The following is a 20,345-nucleotide window of genomic DNA, read 5'->3' on the forward strand; positions in this document are numbered from 1 at the left end:
AACCAATAGAAGCAAAATTGCAGAAAAACCACAGCAGGGTAAATAAGAGCAACTGAATAAAGTTTAACAAAGTTTAAACAAGAATAAGTACAGTGTAACAAAGTGAAGAGTGAATATGAGATGTCTAGTGTAAAGAAAAGTGATTTTGAGAGAGGATAGGGGAAGCACACTAAAAAGAGTAAGGAGCAAAGCCCACTTTGGGAGAGGGGGAAAGAAAAAAAAAAAGAGAGATAGTAATGAAACAAAATTCCTCACTGAACTGATCAGGCACAAGGGGAAGGCAAAATAGAGTGAGACAGAGGGAAGATATTCTATAAGATTTAAAGCACAAAAACAAAGAGTGTACAAATAAAAGTTTCTTTGGAGAAGTACTGTAATAGCCATGGTATTTCACCCAACTGGCCACTGTTAATAAAAGGTGGAAGAGAAATAAGGCTCTTACAAAAGGGAAAGATGTGAGGTGACATCTGAAAGAAGAGTGCCTATACAGGGTTAGAGGAGGAATAGTGAGAGTAAGGGATAGAAACTTGTCATAGTATAAGAGAAAATAAAGTTTACACAAACTGTAATAAAGCTCAGGAAGACAGTGAAATGAATTAAGAACAGAGAATTGTGCTATGTGGGATTTTGAATAACAGTAGTATAGTTAGAAATATATAATCTGAATAAAAATAATAAAAATTAAAAGACAGAGAGTAGTGATTTATTTGGAATATGAGTGAAGTGAAAGAAGAAAAATTAAAATGCAACATGGAAGGGAGAATAAAGACCAAAACAATATGGGATCAACCTAAGTGTTCATCAGTAAATGAGTGGATCAAATAAGTATGGTAAATTTACACAATAGAATACTACCCAGCAGAAAGCTAGATGGAACTCCTACCCTTTTCAAAAGCATGGGTGGATCTGGAAAGCATTGTGGTATGTGAAATAAGCCAGACCGTGAAAGACAAATACCATATAATCTCAACTATAAGTGGAACTTAATCAACAAAACAAACAAGCAAGCAAAATACAGCCAGAGACACTGAAATAAAGAACAAGCTGACAATAACCAATGAGAGGTGGGAAAGGGATAATGGGGGAAAATATAGTAAGGTCCATCAAGGAACATGTATAAAGGACATATGGACAAAGCTAAATGAGGGAAAGATTGAGGGTAGTATGTGTGGGTGGGTGGAATGGGGGGAGTGGTATAGGGGATATGGAGACAACTGTACTTGAACAACAATTAGAAAAAAGAAAGATCCAAATCCAAAGTTTCTATGAAGGTTGTATAATAGGTTATTTTTTTATTCTCATTTATCTGTTAACCTTCTCTCATTTACTTTTTTATTCTATAAAAATTGCTGAAATATCTTATTCAAAAATTGCCTTCATACTGTTTTTAGTTATCTACCTTAATATTAGTTTTATCCTGTTTAATTGGAATTCTGATTTTCCTCTTTGAGGAACTTTACTTTTTAGGTAGTGGGGATAATTGGAAGAGTGTGGTTACAAGTCTGGAGACCTGTCCAGAAATGGGAAACAGTGGGGGCCTTTATCAAGGGAAGCCCTTGCATGGAGAGAAGAAAAAGAACTGGAGATTTCAGTGAGCAGCTCTTTCTGCTATGTCTGGGAGATGAGAGAGAAGTAGGAATATGACAACTGCCAAATTCTAGATATGGCTGACTGGGTTTGTGGCAAAATATATAGATAAATGAGTTTGGAGCAAAATATAAGGAGATAAATCTTTGAAATTTTAAATTTGTAGCACTACTGAGACATCTGGTTATAATATCTGTGTAGAACTGGTGCTCAGGAAGAGTGTACAGAAAAAAATATGGATTCATAAATCATTAGCATATAACTTTTGATGATAATGATTTTAGTTAGGCATCACCAAGACCACCTTCAAGTTTAATGATTCACTAGAGAGACTTTGAATTAATGCAATTACGGATTGTTATAGTGAAAGGAGACAAAAATCTGCATAGGTAAAAGCTGGGAGGGCAGAGTTCAGTCACAAGTTTTTTATTTTCCCCTTCAGGGCATTTGTGCAGATGGCACTCACTTATCCTGACAATGTGTGAAAACATGTATGGAGGATTGCCAGCTAGGGGGTCTCACCAATGCTATGGTATCCATGGGTTTATTTCTTTGGTTTTGTCAGAGTCATGAGGTTTCCACATGACTGACCTTAGCTACTCAGTCTTCAGCCTCTGCAGAAGTCAAATTGCTACTGTGTGGTTTGAGACCTCTACCGTGCATCACTTTGTTAGCATAAACTATCTGGCATGGTTCAAGGCCACAGAAAAATAGACACTCTTCTCAGGTAGGGTATTCCAAGAGCTTAGAAGTGATCTAGGCAGCAAGTGATGTCTAGCTCTGTCTTTGGAATATGCAGGATTTGTAAAGCCCAGTCCTGTTGAATCAAGCCTTTCCTGCACACATGGGATTGAATGAAATAAATGAAACAGGTAAGTGGGATGAAACGATAATAAGGCCATGGGCAGTGCACCCAACCTCTTAGGCTCAGAGGTTCTTAGGCTCTTAGGCTCTCTTTAAATCAGGAAAAGTGTCTCTCATAAGGGGACCTTGGAGGAATATGAAAGAGGTAGAAGCAGTATTGTTCCAGAAGCCAAGGGAGCAGGAAATATCAAGGAAATCTTAATAAATATAATGGGAAATTCAGGAAAGAGAATGACTGAAAAACAGATCAGTTGAATTTAGCAGTGTGAAGGATTATGTAATTTTAAATAAAATGTTTTCATTACAGTGGTTATAGCCTGGCTGTGGTAGGCTAGAAATTTTAGGAAATGGGAACAAGGAATGCAGGCAATTGTTTTAAACTGCTTGATTGTGAAGGGAAAGAGAATGATAAGGTGACTGCTGAAATGGAATAGGCAGTTAAGACATGTATTTATTTAACCATGGAAAACATGGGAAGACTAAAATATGTTATAATAGGTTATGGGGAAAAACAGAAGAAAATAACAGTGAGTATGGAAGAAAAAGTGAGAGAGATGGAGGTGACTTGAAAATATAGGAGAGAAAAGACAAGGCATGTGGAGAGGAGATGCCTGGGGTGTTAAGGACAGTGGTAAAGGAGAGAAACTTTAGGGAAAAGGAGAGAGAACTGACTGTGAACATAGCTGAGGCACTTTAAAGGAGTTATTAAGTGAATCATTACATCATAAAGAAAGTGGAATCCAGAGCTTAAAGGATATAGAGTAGGATAAGAATGCGAGGAGTATAGGGATAGCAGATTATGATAAAGGGTCTTTTGAGCATTTAGTTAAGCTACCCCATGGTGTTGCTGCTTTGACTGTTAGAGACCCTGGCCAGCAGAGTCTGCCTGTTGTGGTTGATGATGAGAATAAATGCACAGACGACAACAATCTTGTGTGGAAAAAGGGAACAGACATGACTACTCTCTCAAGGGGAGAGTACCTATGGTGCCTCGGCCACTCCCTCAAGAGGGGAGCACCTGATCCTTGCCTAAACAGGCTTTTATTGTTTTCATTGGGTCTTACATCAAAGAAATATTTATTATCTATCATATAGAACATTATTTTCTACAATCTAGGTACAATCAAGGAAATAAAAATAACATGCAGAGGAGGATGGCAATGAGCTGATTAGCTCTGTCCTTGGGAGAGCTCACACAGGCTTTGGAAGTTATCTTGAGGATAAAAAATATACATCTGTTGCTTTAGACCAGGGTGGGGGAGTTTTAGCAAAAGCAAGCCATAACAGTCTGTAAGTATTTTTTAGGCCTGATTCCCACGGGAAAACTCAGTTTGAAGATCTGGCTCCTGCCCACCACTTCGCTTCTGTAGGTTTTTCATACAGAGCTGAGTCACATTTGCCAGGCCAAGACAAACTGGTCCCCTACACTCGACATCCGTTTTGTTTGGCCAAGTGGACGGCTAGAATTTTAAACTGATACTAGCCCTCTCCTGTGATCAAATGCTCAAACAGCAGCCTTCAGACTTACAAACAAATGTAAGTTCCTGATATGACATCCCCAACAGCCTTTGTGAGCAATAGTCTCCACCACTTCCTAGGTTTATATGCCTTACCTGCCTTTTAGATAAGACCCCTTACCAAAGCTGCTCTTTTAATTTGAATCAACCACTCCAGCTCTAGCCTAGGAACCCCAAAGCACTCTACATATGGGCTCCAATAAATGCATGTGTTTCAGATTCTGCTGCTCTCTGCTTGTATCCTGTGTTGACCTCTCTGTGCAGACCCTCAATGCATGCCACATAATTCTTCCAGGAACTTTCAATAATAAATATCTTGATTTAAATATCCCTATGTTCTATTCTTAAACCATGCTCATCTGACACTCTATGGTCCAATTGACAAATGTTAATTTTAAAAAGTTTAAAAAAACAATTTTATTGTTGTTCAAGTACAGTTTTCTGCCCTTTTCCCTAACCCCAGCCATCTCCACCTCCACCCCCTGATTCCACTACTTCTTGGTTTTGTCCATGTGTCCTTTATTGTTCCTGAAAATCCTTCCCTCCCCAACCCCTATTATCCCTTTTCATCTCTCCTGTGGTTACTGTCCACTTGTTTTAATTTCAATGTCTCTGGTTATATTTTGCTTGCTTGTTTGTTTTGTTGATTAGGATCCACTTAAAGTTGAAATTATATGATATTTGTCCTTCACTTCCTGGCTTATTTCACTTAGCATAGTGTTCTCCAGTTATATCCATGCTGTCACAAATGGTAGGACTTCCTTCTTTCTGCTGCTTAGTATTCCATTGTGTAATGTACAATAGTTTTTAAAGTATGTTTTATTGATTATGCTATTACAGTTGTCCCATTTCACCCACTTTATACCCATCTATCCAATTCATCCCCTCCCACCTGCATTCCCCCTCTTTATTTCATGCCCATGAATCATATATATATAAGTTCTCTGGCTTCTACATTTCCTATACTATTTATTCTTAACCTCCCCCTGTCTATCTTCTACCTACCATTTATACTACTTTTTCTCTGTACTTTTTCCCCTTCTATCTCCACCCACTCTCCCACTTATAACCCTCCATGTGATCCTCATTTCTGTGAGTCTGTTCCTGTTCTAGTTGTTTGCTTAGTTGTTTTTTTTGTTTAAGGTTCAGTTGTTAATAACTGTGTGTTTGTTGTCATTTTACTGTTCATAGTTTTTTAAATCTTAATTGTTTTATTCTTTTTTAAAATTGTTGTTCAAGTATAGTTTTCTGCCTTTTCCCCACAACCTAGCCCAATCCCCCAGCCTTCCCCATCTCCCTCCCATTTTCATCCCCCCCCCGTTATTGTCCATGTGTCCTTTATATTTGTTCCTGTTAACCTTTCACTCTTTTCCCCCAAAATTCCCTCCCCTCTGGTCACTGTCAACCTGTTCTCAATTTCAGTGTCTTTGGTTATATTTTGCTTGTTTGTTCTATTCATAGTTTTGATATTTTTCTTAGATAAGTCCCTTTAACATTTTATATAATAAGGGCTTGGTGATTTTGATAAGCTCCTTTAACTTGGCCTTATCTGGGAAGCACTCTATCTGCCCTTCCATTCTAAATGATAGCTTTCCTGGAAAGAGTAATCTTGGATGTAGGTCTTTGCCTTTCATGAGTTTGAACACTTCTTTCTAGCCCCTTCTTGCCTGTAAGTTCTCTTTTGAGAAATCAGCTGACAGCCTTATGGGCACTCCTTTGTAGGTAACTGTCTCCTTTTCTCTTGTTGCTTTTAAGATTCTCTCCTCATCTTTAATCTTTGGTAACTAAATGATGATATGCCTTGGTGTGTTCCTCCTCGGGTCCAACTTGTTTGGGACTCTCTGAGCTTCTTGGAATTTCTGGAAGTTTATTTCCTTTGCCAGTTAAGGAAGTTCTCCTTCATTATATTTTCAGATAAGTTTTCAATTTCTTGCTCTTTCTTTTTTCCTTCTGGCACCCCTATGAGTCAGATGTTGGAACATTTAAAGTTTTCCTGGAGGTCATTTATTTGAAATCTTGTTCCTTCTTTCTGTTCTGGTTGAATATTTCTTTCTTCCTTCTGGTCCATTGATTTGAGTCCCAGTTTCCTTCCTATCACTGTTGGTTCCCTGCACATTTTCATTTATTTCAATTACCATAGCCTTCATTTTTTTCCCTTTGATTTGCTACCATATTCAACCAATTCTGTGAACATCCAGATTACCTGGGTTTTGAACTGTGTATGTGATATTTTGGCTCTTTGTTGTTTAGATGTATTTTTTTCTTGAGCTTTAATCTGTTCTGTCATTTGGGCCATTTTTTTTTTGTCTTGGTGAGCCTGTTAAATAGTAACAGTGGGGATGCACGAAATGCAACCATACATTGATGTTTCTCTCCCTCTCTCCTTCCCTTCCCCTTTAAAGATAAATAAATAAAATCTTAAAAAAAATAAATAGTAACAGTGGAGGATTAGGTTTTACCAGGACAGGGAAACCCATGACTGTGTTCTAATACTATATGTGGGGAAGGGGCATGAGAGGTAACAATGCTGCTTGCTCTACTCTGTAGTTTCCAGTCACTTCCCCTGTAACCCACAAGCAAATGAGGCCATTCTGCTGCTGATTTCTGGGTGGGTGGGCTTGTGCATGTTCTAGTACCCTCTTGGTCTCTCCAGTGAATTCTCCTGTGAGGCTGGGAGTTTCTCCCACTGCTGCCTCAACCCCCAGTGGTGTTTTTAATCAGAGGTTTGAGGCTGTATTTTCCTGTGCTTGAACTCTGGGTTGCATGTTCTGTCTTGCTACCCAGTTTTTCCTCCTGGTTTATCTGCTGTGAATGTGGTACCACGAAGTCCATGATCTGCCACATCATCAGGTTTGACAGCTGCTGCTTTGACCATGAGCCATCGCCTTGCCCACCCTGATCCTTCAGCTACTGCCTTGCCATGAGTCATCTCCACCCAGCTGCCTGTCTCCACCCCTTCTACATATCTGGATGATTGTTTCTTCTTTAACTCCTTCGTTGTTGGACATCCATACAGTTAAATTTTTTGTTGTTTTTGAATTTGTTGTCCTCCTTCTTTTGGTTGTGCAAGCAGGCACAGTGTGTCTCCGTATACCTCTATCTTGGCTGCAAGTCCCTAAAATAGTTTTTTGATCCATTCATTTACTGATGGGCACTGAGGTTCCATCCAGCACTTGGCTATTGTAAATTGTGCTGCTATGAACACAAAGTGCATAAGTTCCTTTGGATCAGTGTTTCAGGGTTCTTAGGATATAATCCTATCACTGGAATTGCTGGGTCAAAATGCAATTCCATTTTTAGTTTTCTGAGGAAATTCCATACTGTTTTCCACAGTGGTTGCACCAGTCTGCAATCCCACCAACTGTATAGTAGGGTTCCCTTTTCTCCACAACCTCTCAAAAAACTTGTTGTTTTTTGCTTTGTTTATGATGGCCATTCTCACTGGTGTGAAGTGGTATCTCGTTCTGGTTTTAATTTGCATCTCTCTGATGGCTAGTGATATGTAACATCTTTTCCTATGTCTCTGGACCCTCTGTATGTCCTCCTTAGAGAAGTGTCTGTTCAAGTCCTTTGCCCATTTTTTACATTAGGTTGCTTGTCTTCCTAGACTAGAACTGTGTGAGTTCTTTACATATTTTGGAGCTCAAATTCCTGTCTGGGGTATTATTGGCAAATATGTTGTCCCATATCGTTGGTTTTCTTCTTATTTTAATGCTGTTTTCTTTAACCATGAGGAAGCTTTTTATTTTGATGATATGGCATTTAATTATTCTTTCCTTTATGTCCCTTACTCTAGGGGATATATCCATGAAAATATTGCTGTGTGAACTTTTCCTCCCTATGTTCTTTTGAGGGGCTTTTATTGTGTCACTACTTATATTTAAGTATAATAAGAATATATTAATATACTTGTATTTAAGTGTTTATCAATCTTGAATTGATCTTTGTATGTCATGTAAATTGGTGATCAAGTTTCATTTTTTAAAAAAATTTTATTTAATTATTCTTCAAGTACAGTTTTCTGTCTATTTCTCCCATCCCAGCCTCCCCTGCCCCATGCTCCCCACCTCCCTCCCATTTCCACCCCCCTTAGTTCTTGTCCTTGTGCCCTTCGTACCTGTTCCTCCAAATCCCTCCCCTTTTTTCCCCCTTAAATTCCCTGCCCTCCCCTCTGGTCACTGTCCCCCTATTCTGTTTTTCAATGTCTTTGTTTTTATTCTGCTTGCTTGTTTGTTTTGTTATTTAGCTTCCTGTTAAAGGTGAGATCATATGGTATTTGTCTTTCAACATCTGGCCTATTTCACTCAGCACAATGCTTTCCAGTTCCATCCATGTTTTTGCAAAGGGTAGTAGCTCCTTCTTTCTCTCTGCTTCATAGAATTCCATTGTGTATATGTACCACAATTTTTTGATCCATTCATTTACTGATGGGCACCTAGGTTGCTTCCAACTCTTGGCTATTGTAAATTGTACTGCTATGAACATTGTGGTGGATAGGTTCTTTGAATTGATGTTTTAGGATTCTTAGGATATAATCCTAGCAGTGGAATTGCTGGGTCAAGAGGCAGGTCGATTTTTATTTTTCTGAGAAAATTCCATACTGTTTTCTTTTTTAAAAAAAATTTTTATTGGTTATGCTGTTACAGTTGTTCTATTCCCCCCTTCATTCCCCTCCACCCTACCCTCCATCCCCACCATTACCCCCCTTTAGTTTATGTCCATATGTCTCAAGTTCTTTAGATTCTATATTTCCCATGCTATTCTTGCCGCCCCATCTATTTTCTATCTACTGTCTATGCTACTTATTTTCTGTACCTTCTCCCTCCTTCTCCTCCTCCCACTCCCCTGTTGCTAACCCTCCTTGAGATCTTCATTTCTATGTTTCCACTCCTGATCTAGCTGTCCTTTTAGTTTGCTTTTGTTTTAGGTGTGGTTGTTAATAACTGTGAGTTTGCTGTCCTTTCACTGTTCATGTTTCTTTAACTTCTTTTTCTTCAATAAGTTCTTTTAACATTTCATATAATAAGGGCTTGGTGATGATATACTCCTTGAATTTTATCTTATCTGAAAAGCACTTTATCTGTCCTTCCATTCTAAATGAAAGTTTTGCTGGATAGAGCAATCTTGGTTGTAGGTCTTTGGATTTCATGACTTGGAATACCTCTTTCCAGCCCCTTCTTGCCTGTAAGGTCTCTTTTGAGAAATCAGCTGACAGTCTGATGGGGACTCTTTTGTAGGGACTGTCCCCTTAGCTCTTGCTGCTTCTAGGATTCTCTCCATTTTAATTTTGGCTAATGTAATGATGATGTGCCTTTGTGTGTTCCTCCTTGGGTCCAACTTCTTTGGGACTCTGAGTTTCCTGGATTTCCTGGAAGTCTATTTCCTTTGCCAGATTGGGGAAATTCTCCTTTATTATTTGTTCAAATAAGTTTTCCACTGGTGGCTGTTCCTTTCCCCCTTCTGGTACCCCTATAATTTGGATGTTGGAGTGTTTAAAGATGTCCTGGAGGTTCCTAAGACTCTCCTCATTTCTTTGAATTCTTGCTTCTTGACTCTTTTTGTTTGGCCATTATTTTCTTTCTTCTGGTCCACTCCATTGATTTGAGTCCCAGTTTCCTTTTCATTGCTATTGGTTTCCTGTGCAATTCCATTCATTTCAGTTAGTTTCGCCTTCATATGTTTGTCTAATTTGTGGCTATAATCAACCAGTTTTGTGAGGATCCTGATCACCAGTGTTTTAAATTGTGCGTCTGAGAGTTTTGCTATTTCTTCATCACTTAGATTTGTAGGCTCTGGGGCTTTGAGATCTTCTTGAGCATTTTTGGTCTGTTCCCGCTCTTTAAGTGTGAGGAGCGGCGCCTTGGACTCCCAGGTCACTGGGTTGTGACACTGTATGTGGAGGTGGGGTCAGAGCAGGGAAATGGTGGCGCCCTCCCTGTCGCTTGCCTCAGGGACCGGCTGGGTCCCAGTCCAATCGCCCTCTCCCTAGCTTGTCTATCTAGGCACCAATGTGTGACCACAGTCAACCCGCAGCCCTGCTCCCTCGCTGTTTCCCCGCGGTTGATCGTTTGGTCGCTCGCTGGATAGTTCACTGGGTCCAACCCTGTGCCTGGATTCTGCGCCTGAGTCCGTCTGACCGAGTTTTCCTGTGCAACCCCACTCAACCAGCTGCTGGTTTTACCCCTTACCAGTCAGGGTGAAGAATTTGTTGTTAACAGACTTCGGAAAAGTTCAATTTTCTGTGTTCTGGCTGTGTTTTCTGTTGCTAATATTTAGTTGTCTCTAAACTTGGTTGCGTGAGAAGGCACGGCTTATCCACCTATGCCTCCATCTTGGCGGAAGTCTACTGTTTTCCATAATGGTTGCACCAGTCTGCAATCCTACCAACAGTGAACTAAGGTTCCCTTTTCCCCACAACCTCTCCAACATTTGTTTTTTGTTGCTTTGTTTATGATAGCCATCCTGACCAGTGTAAAGTGGTATCTCATTGTGGTTTTAATTTGCATCTCTCTGAGGGCTAGTGATATTGAACATGTTTTCATGTGTCTCTGGATGTTCTGTATGTCTTCCTTGGGGAAGTGTCTGTTCAAGTCCTTTTCCCATTTTTTAATTGGGTTGGTTGTCTTCTCAGATATTTCATGCAGCATCATATTTACTGATATGTCCCCTAGAGGAAGTAATATAAAGGAAAGAATAAACAAATGGGATCTCATCAAAATAAAAAGCTTCTGTGTGACTAAAGAAAACAGTATTAAATTAGCAAGACAACCAACTGTATGGGAGAATATATTTGCCAATGATACCACAGACAAATGTTTAATCTCCAAAATATACAAAGTTTCATTTTTTACATGTAGCTGTCCAGATCTCCCAACACTATTTATTGAAGATGCTATTTTTACCTCATTTTATGCTGCTGCCCCCTTTGTGAAATATTAATTGACTATAGAGACTTGGGTTTATTTCTGGGCTGTCTGTTCTGTTCCATTAGTATATTTGTGTGTTCTCATGTCTGTACCAGGCTGTTTTGATTATAGTGGCCTTATAATACAGTTTCATATCCGGTATGGTGATCCTTCCTTCTTGATTGTTCTTTCTCAAAATTTCTGCAGCTATTCAGTGTTGTTTATGGTTCTGTATAAATTTCAGAAATGTTTGTTCTGTATCTGTGAAATATGTAATTGGTACTTTAATAAGGATTGCATTGAATCTATATATTGCTTTGGGTAGTATGGATATTGATGATATTAATTCTTCCAATCCATGAACATGGTATATGCTTCCATTTGTTTGTGTCTTCCTTAATTTCTTCAGTTTTGTGTAATTTTAAGAGTAGAGGTCTTTTACCTTCTTGGATATGTTTATTTCTAGGTACTTTATTTTTCTCGTAAGTATATCAAATGGGATATTTTTTGTGATATCTGTTTCTGACCTTTCATTGTTGGTGTATAAAAATGCTTTTGATTTCTGAATATTGACTTTCTTTCTGGCTCTTTTGCCAAATTCATTTATTAAGTTGAGCATTGTTATTTTGGAGTCTATAGGATTTCATATATACACTGTCATGTCATCTGCAAACAACAATTTTGTTTCCTCTTTTCCAGTTTAGATTCATTTTATTTCCTTTTCTTGTCTGATTGCTATGGCTAGGACTTCCAATACTATATACAATAGAAATGGAGAAAGTGGACAATCTATTTTGTTCCTGATCTTAGTGGAAAGTTTTTAGTTTTTGCCCAATGTGTATGATGTTGGCTGTACATCTCTCATATATGGCTTTTATTAGTTTGAGGAATGCTCCTTCTAACCCCATTTTACTGAGAATTTTAATCATAAATAGTTGCTATACCTTATCAAATGCTTTTCCCACATCTATTGATATAATCATGTGCTTTTTGTTTTGCTTTTGTTTATGTGATGTATTATGTTTATTGATTTGTGAATATTGTACCATCCTTCCATATTTGCGATGAATCCCACCTGATCATGGTATATGATCTTTTTAATGCATTGCTGAATGCAGTTTGGCAATATTTTGTTGAACATTTTAGTGTCTAAGTTCATTAGGAATATTGGCCTGAAGTTTTCTTTCTTTGTTGTGTCTTTATCTGGTTTTGGGAATAGCATGATTCTGGCTTCATAAGAAAAGTATGGGAGTCTTCCATCTTCTTTGATTTTTTTGAAAATATCTGTGAATTGTAGGGGTTAGCAATTCTTTAAATGATTTGTAGAATTCTCCTGTGAAACTGTCTGGTTCAGGGATTTCCTTTGTTGGAAATTTTTTGACTACTGCTTCAATTTTGTCAGCTGTTAGTGGTCTATTCAGGATTTCTTCTTGATTCAGTTTTAGAAGATTGCATTTGTCTAGAAACTTCTCCATTACACCTAGGTTTTCAAATTTCTTGGCATATTGTTGTTTGTAGTAATTCCTTACAATCCTTTGTATTTCTGTGGAATCACCTGCTGGATTTATTTATTTTTTAAAAAATATTTTATTTATTTTATCTTTAGAGGGAAAGGGAAGGAGAGAGGGAGAGAAACATCAATGTATGGTTGCCTTTCATGCATCCCCTGCTGGGAACTGGCCTGCAGGGAACCAGCCTGCAACCCAGGAATGTGCCCTGACTTGGAATTGAACCGCGATTGTCTGGTTCGCAGGCCCGCGCTTAATCCACTGAGCTACAGCAGCCAGGGCTCATCTGCTGGATTTATTGATTCTTAGAATTGTGCTTTTAGTCTCTATGTTGTTTGATTCAGCTCTGATCTTGTTTATTTCCTTTCTTCTACTTGCTCTGGGCTAATTTGTTGTTGTTCCCCCAGTTTTTGTAGGTGTAGGGTTAGGTTATTTGTTTGAAATGTTTCTATCTTTTTTAGGTAGGCCTGTATCACTATGAACTTCCCTCTCAGGACTGTCTTTGTTGTGTCCCATAAGTTTTGGATTTTTGTGAGTTCATTTTTTTTTGTTTCTAGAAACTTTTTGATTTCTTCACTAATTTCATTCTTGACCCATTCATTGTTTAAAGCGTGCTATTTAATATCCATGAGTTTGAGTGTTCTGTTTTTCTTCCTTGGGGTTTGTTTTCTAGTTTCAATCCTTTGTGGTCACAGAAAATGCTTGATAGGAATTCAATTTTCTTGAATTTGTTGAAGGTTTTTATGTGTCCTATCATGTGGTCTATCTCTGAAAATGTTCTGTGTACATTTGAAAAGAATGTGTATTTTGCTTCTTTGGGATGAATGGTTCTATATACATTTGTTTTAAGTGTATTTGATTCAGGGTATTGTTCCATGCCATAATATAATTGTTGATATTTTGTTTGGAAGATCTATCCATTTTTGACAGCGAGGTGTTAAAATCCCCTACTCTAATTGTGTTGCTGTCAATATCTTTGTTGAAGTCCTCCAAGATTTTTTTTTTATGTATTGGGTGTATCTGTGTTCTTTACACATATGGTTATAATGTTTATGTCTTCTTGATGGATTCCTCCCTCAAGTATTGTGAAGTGTTTTTATGAATTTTTTTGCAGCCTTTGTTTTGAAGTCTATTTTGTCTGATATAAGTATTGCCATCCCGGCTTTTTTATTCTGTCCACTTCCTTCGAATATTTGTTTCTAGCCCTTCACTTTCAGTCTGTGTAGTTCTTTTGTTCTAGGTGGGTCTCTTGTAGGCAGGGTATGTGTGGGTCATGATTTCTTATTCATTCAGCTATTCTGTGTCTTTTGACTGGGGTATTTAATCCATTTACCCTTAAAGTTATTATCAATAGGTACTTATTTATTGCCATTTTTATACCTGTGTTCCTCTTTCTTTATTTTTTCCTTTCTTAAAGCAGACCCTTTACTATCTCTTGTACAGTTGGTTTCCAGGATGCGTATTCTTTGGGGCTTCTTTTGTCTGGGAAACTCCTTATTTGGCCTTCCATTTTAATTGAGAGCCTTGATGGAGAGAATAGTCTTGGTTGGAGGCCTTTGTTTCTCATTACTTTGAATATTCCTTGCCATTCTCTTGTGGCTTAGAGCATTTTAATTGAATAGTCAGTTGCTAGTGTTATTGGGGCCCCTTGTATGTTACTTCCTCTTTCTCCCATGCTACCTTTAAGATTCTCTCTTTTTCTTAGAATTTTTCCATTTTAATTATGATGTGTCTTGAGGTGGGCCTCTTTGGGTTACTCTTGATTGGGATTCTCTGTGTTCCCTGGATTTATGTGACTTTTTCTCTCATCAAATTAGGGAAGATTTTCATTATTTCTTTTTAAAACATGTTTTCTATCCATTACTCTTCTCCTCCTTCTGGAATTCCTATTATATGGCTATTATTACATTTCATGTTGTCCTGCAGGTCTCATAATACCTCCATTCTTTTTGAGTCTCTTTTCCTTTTCTGGTTGTTTTTTTCTACCTTGTTCTTGAGCTCACTGCTTCGATTTTCTGCTTCATCTAGCTTGCTTGTAATTCCTTGTAGTGTGTTTCTTTTTTTAAAAGATTTTATTTATTTACTTTTAGAGAGAAGGGAAGGGAAGGAGAGAAACATCATTTTAAGGTTGCCTCTCCTTACTGGGGACCCTCCTTACTGGGGACCCCCCTTACTGGGGACTGGGCCTGCAACCCAGGCATGTGCCCTCACTGGAAATCGAACCAGTGACCCTGTGGTTTGCAGGACAGTGCTCAATCCACTGAGCCACACCAGCCAGGGCAGGATATTTATCTTTATCTGACCAGTGTGGTGAACTCTCAAATCAGTATAATGATCTTTCACATAATTTCTTGACTCTTGAAGTTGAGAGGCCCCTCCCGTGTGTTTCTTATTCTGAGATTGTATTGTACATTTCTCCCTGGTTTTTGTTGTTAGGTTCTATGTATTTTTCATACTGATGTAGTTCTCACTTAGTTTCTTGTAATGCCTTCCTTGAGCATCTTTATAACTATTCTTTTGAAATGTATATCTGATATTTTGATTACCTCCCTTTCATTTAGCTCTTTTAGTTGGGAGTCTTCCATTCCTTTTGATTTCAAGTTCTTTTTTGGTCTCTCCACTTTAGGTCAGGCATCTTGTTTATTTCTGCACTTGCTGATGTTTCACCTTGCTAGCTGTCTTTGTAGGGTGAACTTCTATGGTAGGAATTCTATGGGGTTCAGTGGTCTGATTTCTTTGATCTTCTTGTCTGGATGCTCTAGGTTTGCCCTTTCTTCTGTTTGTGTGGCCTCTCTTGTTGTACTTGAGTTTTTACCTTTCGGTGGTTTCTTTGTTGGTGGTTTCTTTCCTCCAGATGGTATACTGATGTTTGCATCTCCCACTTATTTTGTATATGATCAGTGGCAGGGGGTATGCAAAATATATTAAGACAGTGAGAGAATATTTTATGGGATTTAAAGTACCAGCAAGTAGAGAAGAGATAGGAGATTATTTGGATAAGTACAGTGTTAACTATGACATTTCACCCAGCTAGCCACTTTTTATAAAAGGTGAAAGAGAGATAAGACTCTCATTAGAGGGGAGGATGACTGTGGGCTGAATCTGGAAAACAGAGTGTTTGTGCAAGGTTAGATGATGAGATACAGTGAGATTAAAGGATAAAAAGTAGATGTAGTGTGTGAGAGAATAGAGTTAACCACAACAATAAAGCTAAGGAATATGCCGAACTGGGGTAAGATTCGTTAAGGCTGTTGTGTAGTATTTACAATTGTATGGAACAACAATTATTTCCAATAGTACTACAACTACAAAAATATGACAAGATATATGTGATTTGGATAACCAGAATAGAAAGTACACAATCAAGATTAGTGTGTTTTTGGACAATGACTGAAACGAAAGAAGAAAAATTAAGATACAATAAATAGAGTTTAAGGAATACCAGTGAAACAATTCAATTAAACAAAAAAAATGAAGAAAACTAAACAGAAAGAAGAGAAATAAAAACAATATCAATAAAATAAAGGAAGTAAAAACAACCAAAAAATAATGATACAGATAAACAGTAAAATGCCATTTATATGGGATACAAAGTGACATTTGTCTCAGCTTCTCAATTTTTGGGTTTATTTCTGTCCTCCCCATTTGGATCTGTCTCTGAACCTTTCATAACTCCATGTTTTATTGTCTCACTTGGGTGAAGAAAAAAAAAGACAGAAAAAAATAAGGCTCCTCCTGACTTTAAAGCCTTTGAGTGAGTTCTGCTGGTCTTGCTTGATGCCTCAGGAAGAGGTGGTCAGAGCTTCACTTTTCTTCCTTCCTAAGGTGTGGGGGAAACTTTGCATGCAAGTCTGCCCATCTGCCATGGATAAAAATAAAACTACCAAGACATTATCTTATTGGGGAAGAGAGGTGGTCAATCTTTCAAAGAAGAAGTACCAAGAGCTCCTTCCTCAACCCCTTTTATTAAGTTTGTAACACACAGGAATACAGGTAAAGCTCATCAATCAATGACAGGCCACAAGGACCAAACAATAGATAACATTTCAAAGAAATCTGAGGGCTTAATCTGAGTCAGTGTCTGTCAGGTAAGGGGGTTGCAAAAACTTTGGGAGACATACTCATTTCCTGCTTGGACCCTTATCATATGAATGAAAGCACTCTTAGCAAAGCAGGCTTCACAAGACTTTACAAATTCTTTCTTATGCCTGATCACACCAGAACCTGCTCTATTCAGCAGAGGGATGCACCACCCTCCCCGTCATAGGTTTTTAGGCTTAAGTGGATTAGAGCCAGAAAGCGCTTCTCTCAGATGGAAATGGGGACTCAGGCTATGTCAGAATAGCTGGTGGGTGAAGGCCAATCACCTCCTCTTTGCTGCAGTGCCCCCTGTCCTTCCTTGAGGACCCCCTAAGTGATTATGTCTGGCTTGGGTTGCCCCCCCTCTGAGGGGTCTTACCCATCATTGATTAACCAACCAAGCATTGAGGGCCAGAGATGGATGAAGCAGAAGCAGCACTGCTGCCAGGGAGATAAGCTTTGTCTCCTCAGTGGCTCACAGTCCGAGGCGGCTCATTCAGCCTTATCCATGGGTGATTTACAGCTCCTGAAACCAGGCAGTGTGGTTCCCAACACTATGGTTTCCCATGGTTGAGGACCAGGTATGGGCCACAATATTCACAGTTGCCCATCCTCCAGCCCAGGTCCTCTGTGAGCTGCCAGCCCCTCATTGTCCATGTGACTGTGCCTAATTCAGCAGTTGTGCTGAGGCCTATGCAGTGTGCCTCCTCCTTGCTCTTTTGGAGCTCACTGTGGCCAGAGCTCACTGCTGGGCAAAGAGTGCCAGTCAGCCTCATAGCACGTGGTGCTATTCAGCCTCTGGGCAAACAGCATGAGTCAAGCTTGAGGACATGGCTCAACTCAGTCACCTGACTCAAACTGGCAACCCAGTTTCTGGTCGAGCAGCATGAGTCAAGCTTGGGCATTTCATTCCAATCAGCCTTGGGGAGAGGGGTACCATGAGAAGCCAGAATTAGCCTCAGGACCAGCTGGGAGAATCAGCTGGCAAGCTGCCAGAGCCAAGCCCATTTCAGCTCATATCACTCTCCAGGCCAGCCAGCCCCTGTGCAAGCATTCTTTACAAAGCAGCTGCCCGCTATTCTTAACTAGTGCATGGCTTTTTACACAGCCCAACTTTCTAACCAGTCTGTAGACTATTTGGATCAGGGTCCAACCCAGCCCAATTCTACCTTCTCCAGGTGTCACCTGGCACTCCAATTTCTCTGGTAATGACCTAGCCAGTATCCACAGTCCGAGCGGGTGTACGCTGCCTCTGTGCATCTCCCACTTAGTCTCTATTCCCCCCTGCGACTTTTAGCACCCAGATCCCTCATGGTGCAGGGCTGCCCTCCTTACTCTGGTAGGGGAGAGAGGAGGTGATCTAACTCTCCTCCCCATATCCTGTGGCAGGCACTGGGCTGGGGGCCACAGCAGCCTAGATCCCTGTACAGATCCCAGGGACCTTAGTGTTCCAATGCAATCTTTTCACTGTTTTTCAATGTCCTCTACAGTTATTGGCCTCCAAACTTCATGTGAGCTGGGGTTCTGTTTGCAGTTCACTCTATTCCTTAGAAGATCAGATAGGTGTTCCAGCTGGGCACAACAACTGTGGGCTTGGCTCCCACCTACCTAGCCACCATCTTTTCCCTTACTTTAACAAAGTTTTAATAGAAGAAGAGCATACAGTTTTGGAGGTTCTGTGTAAGGCTCTACAAAAGTCTAAGGACAGTCCATATCTAGTAGATGAAGTTCAGTGGTGTTAGAGGTTAGAAGTTTTGAAGATTAGGGACTGCAATTTGTCAACCAATCTCTCATTTGAATGAATACAGGTCTGACTGTCTGAAGCTTTGAAAGCCGACTCAAGAGGCATGTGTTAATGTAAAGGAAAGAGATTTTATTCAAGTACCAACAACCTGGAAGATGAGGGAGTCTTGTCTCAAAGTCCATTTAACATCTCAGGGCAGGCAGTGGTTTTTATAAGGAGGAAGAGGCTGTGGACAAGCAGGCAGTGTGCTTGTTGGTTTTGTTATGGATCTCCAATGTCAGCATACTAGAACTGGTCAGTGCTAGCCAAATTCTTGCAGCTGTGCGATCTGTATCACTGAAAGTCATGGCCAAGGCCATATCTTTTACAAGCAGTAATTGGAACTGCTGGAACTTCCACTATGCTTACAAAGAAACTCTCAGAATGTGAGTTCTTTTTATCAATTTGTTATTATATTTTATTATAATTCTATTTTTGTGGTAAATCAGTGTAGTATAAAGTCTTTATTCCCTTTTACAATTCCCCACTGTCAATTTTTACTCCATATCTATGGAGTTATTGGTGTTCTCTGAATCTTGTGGGGGAATGGAAAACCTGAACTGTTGTAAAGCAACATCTCATGAGTTAAAAGTAGGTATATTTCTCAGAGGTGCCTGTTCAGTAGGTGCAACTTTTCTGGCATGGTAAAAGCAAGCTATAAAGAGATTCAAAGCAATAATAAAGACAAGCATTATAAAGAAAAGAATGGTTAAGAGTCATTGAAAATAAGAGCAATCTAACAATAGCTAAAAGGGAGGGGGGAGGAGACAGAGGGGAGAAAAGTTTTTAGGAACTACTATAAAGGATACATGGACAAAACCAATGGTCAGGTGGTAGAAGCAAGAGATGGAGGTGGGTTTGGAGGGGCTAGGGAGGAGGGGTGAGAGAAAACACAGATAACTGTAGTTGAATAACAACAGTAAAATAATTTTAAAAAAGAATAGTTATACCTAAATTAAAAATCCCTCTTCACATGGATCTGAATCTTTGTGGTATCCATGAAAATAGGCTCACAAACCAATCTTCAGTTCTCTCAAAGAGAGGAATGTGATGGTTCAATGTCTGAAGCTAGGTAGTGTGTTGCCTGATTTTGGTGATGCTTATTTCTAACTGAGGTGTCAATGTAAGTACAACAAGAGCAGTTAATGGTCATAAAAACTTTTCCTGGTTCTGCTAGTCTAAGGCAATTTAATTATCTCAGACAACTTTAGCCAGAGAGTCCAGAGATTTCTAAATATTAGCAAATGAGATGACAGTTTTATTGGCTATGGTGATTAAAGCCTTGGAGAGATTTGAAAGTACATGCTAATGTACACCTATTCACAACCAGGGTAATAGAGTAAATCTAAAGTAATTACTGTCTCTGGAATTTCTCCAGTGAGATCTCAGGCCATTTGGCTAAACATTAATTTCCTACCCTGGAATCTCACCTGCCCAAAATATTTTACTTACTTGCTTGTAGATCTTAGCAGAAAACAGTTCCCCTCTGTGTTTGCCTGAATATATTATAAACATCTGGAGCTGGAATGCATGTTCCAATAGGACCTGCAGGTAAATCTTTTGCCTTCTAGGAAAATAAAAGGTTACTTGGGTAAGCAATTAATAAAGCAAGTCTCATTCTAGCAGAAGGAGAGAATATTCAGGAGAATAGAGGAAGCTGTGTGATAACTTAAGATCTCTGAGTTGGCATTCAAAATGCCAGAGGATAGCTTACTGCTGTATTATCTTCTTACCCCTATGGCTGAAACTGTTGTGAAGTTTTTCTTCTTTCTTTTTTTAAACTTTATTTCAGTCAATTTGGTGTTCAATATAGAGTATGTAGCTTCCATGTCTATTAAAAAGTTAATAGATGAAGATAGAATGAGGGAAGATGGTAGCAAGATAAATGGGAGAAGAGTCCACTCCCCCCTGTGTATGGGTAAAATATCTAGCCCATCTTCTGAGGAACAGAGTGAACATACAACAGTATCTCAGCATATATGAGGATTGGAAACCAAAATTGTAAAGGACATTGAAAAAATCAGACTATAACACAATTATAGCAGGGGATTTTAACACCCCACTATTAATGGATAGATCTGCCAAACAAAATATGAACAAA

The sequence above is a fragment of the Artibeus jamaicensis genome, unplaced genomic scaffold (assembly GCF_021234435.1).
Source record: "Artibeus jamaicensis isolate MK-2021 breed Jamaican fruit bat unplaced genomic scaffold, CSHL_Jam_final contig_687, whole genome shotgun sequence".
NCBI classification, from domain to species: domain Eukaryota; kingdom Metazoa; phylum Chordata; class Mammalia; order Chiroptera; family Phyllostomidae; genus Artibeus; species Artibeus jamaicensis.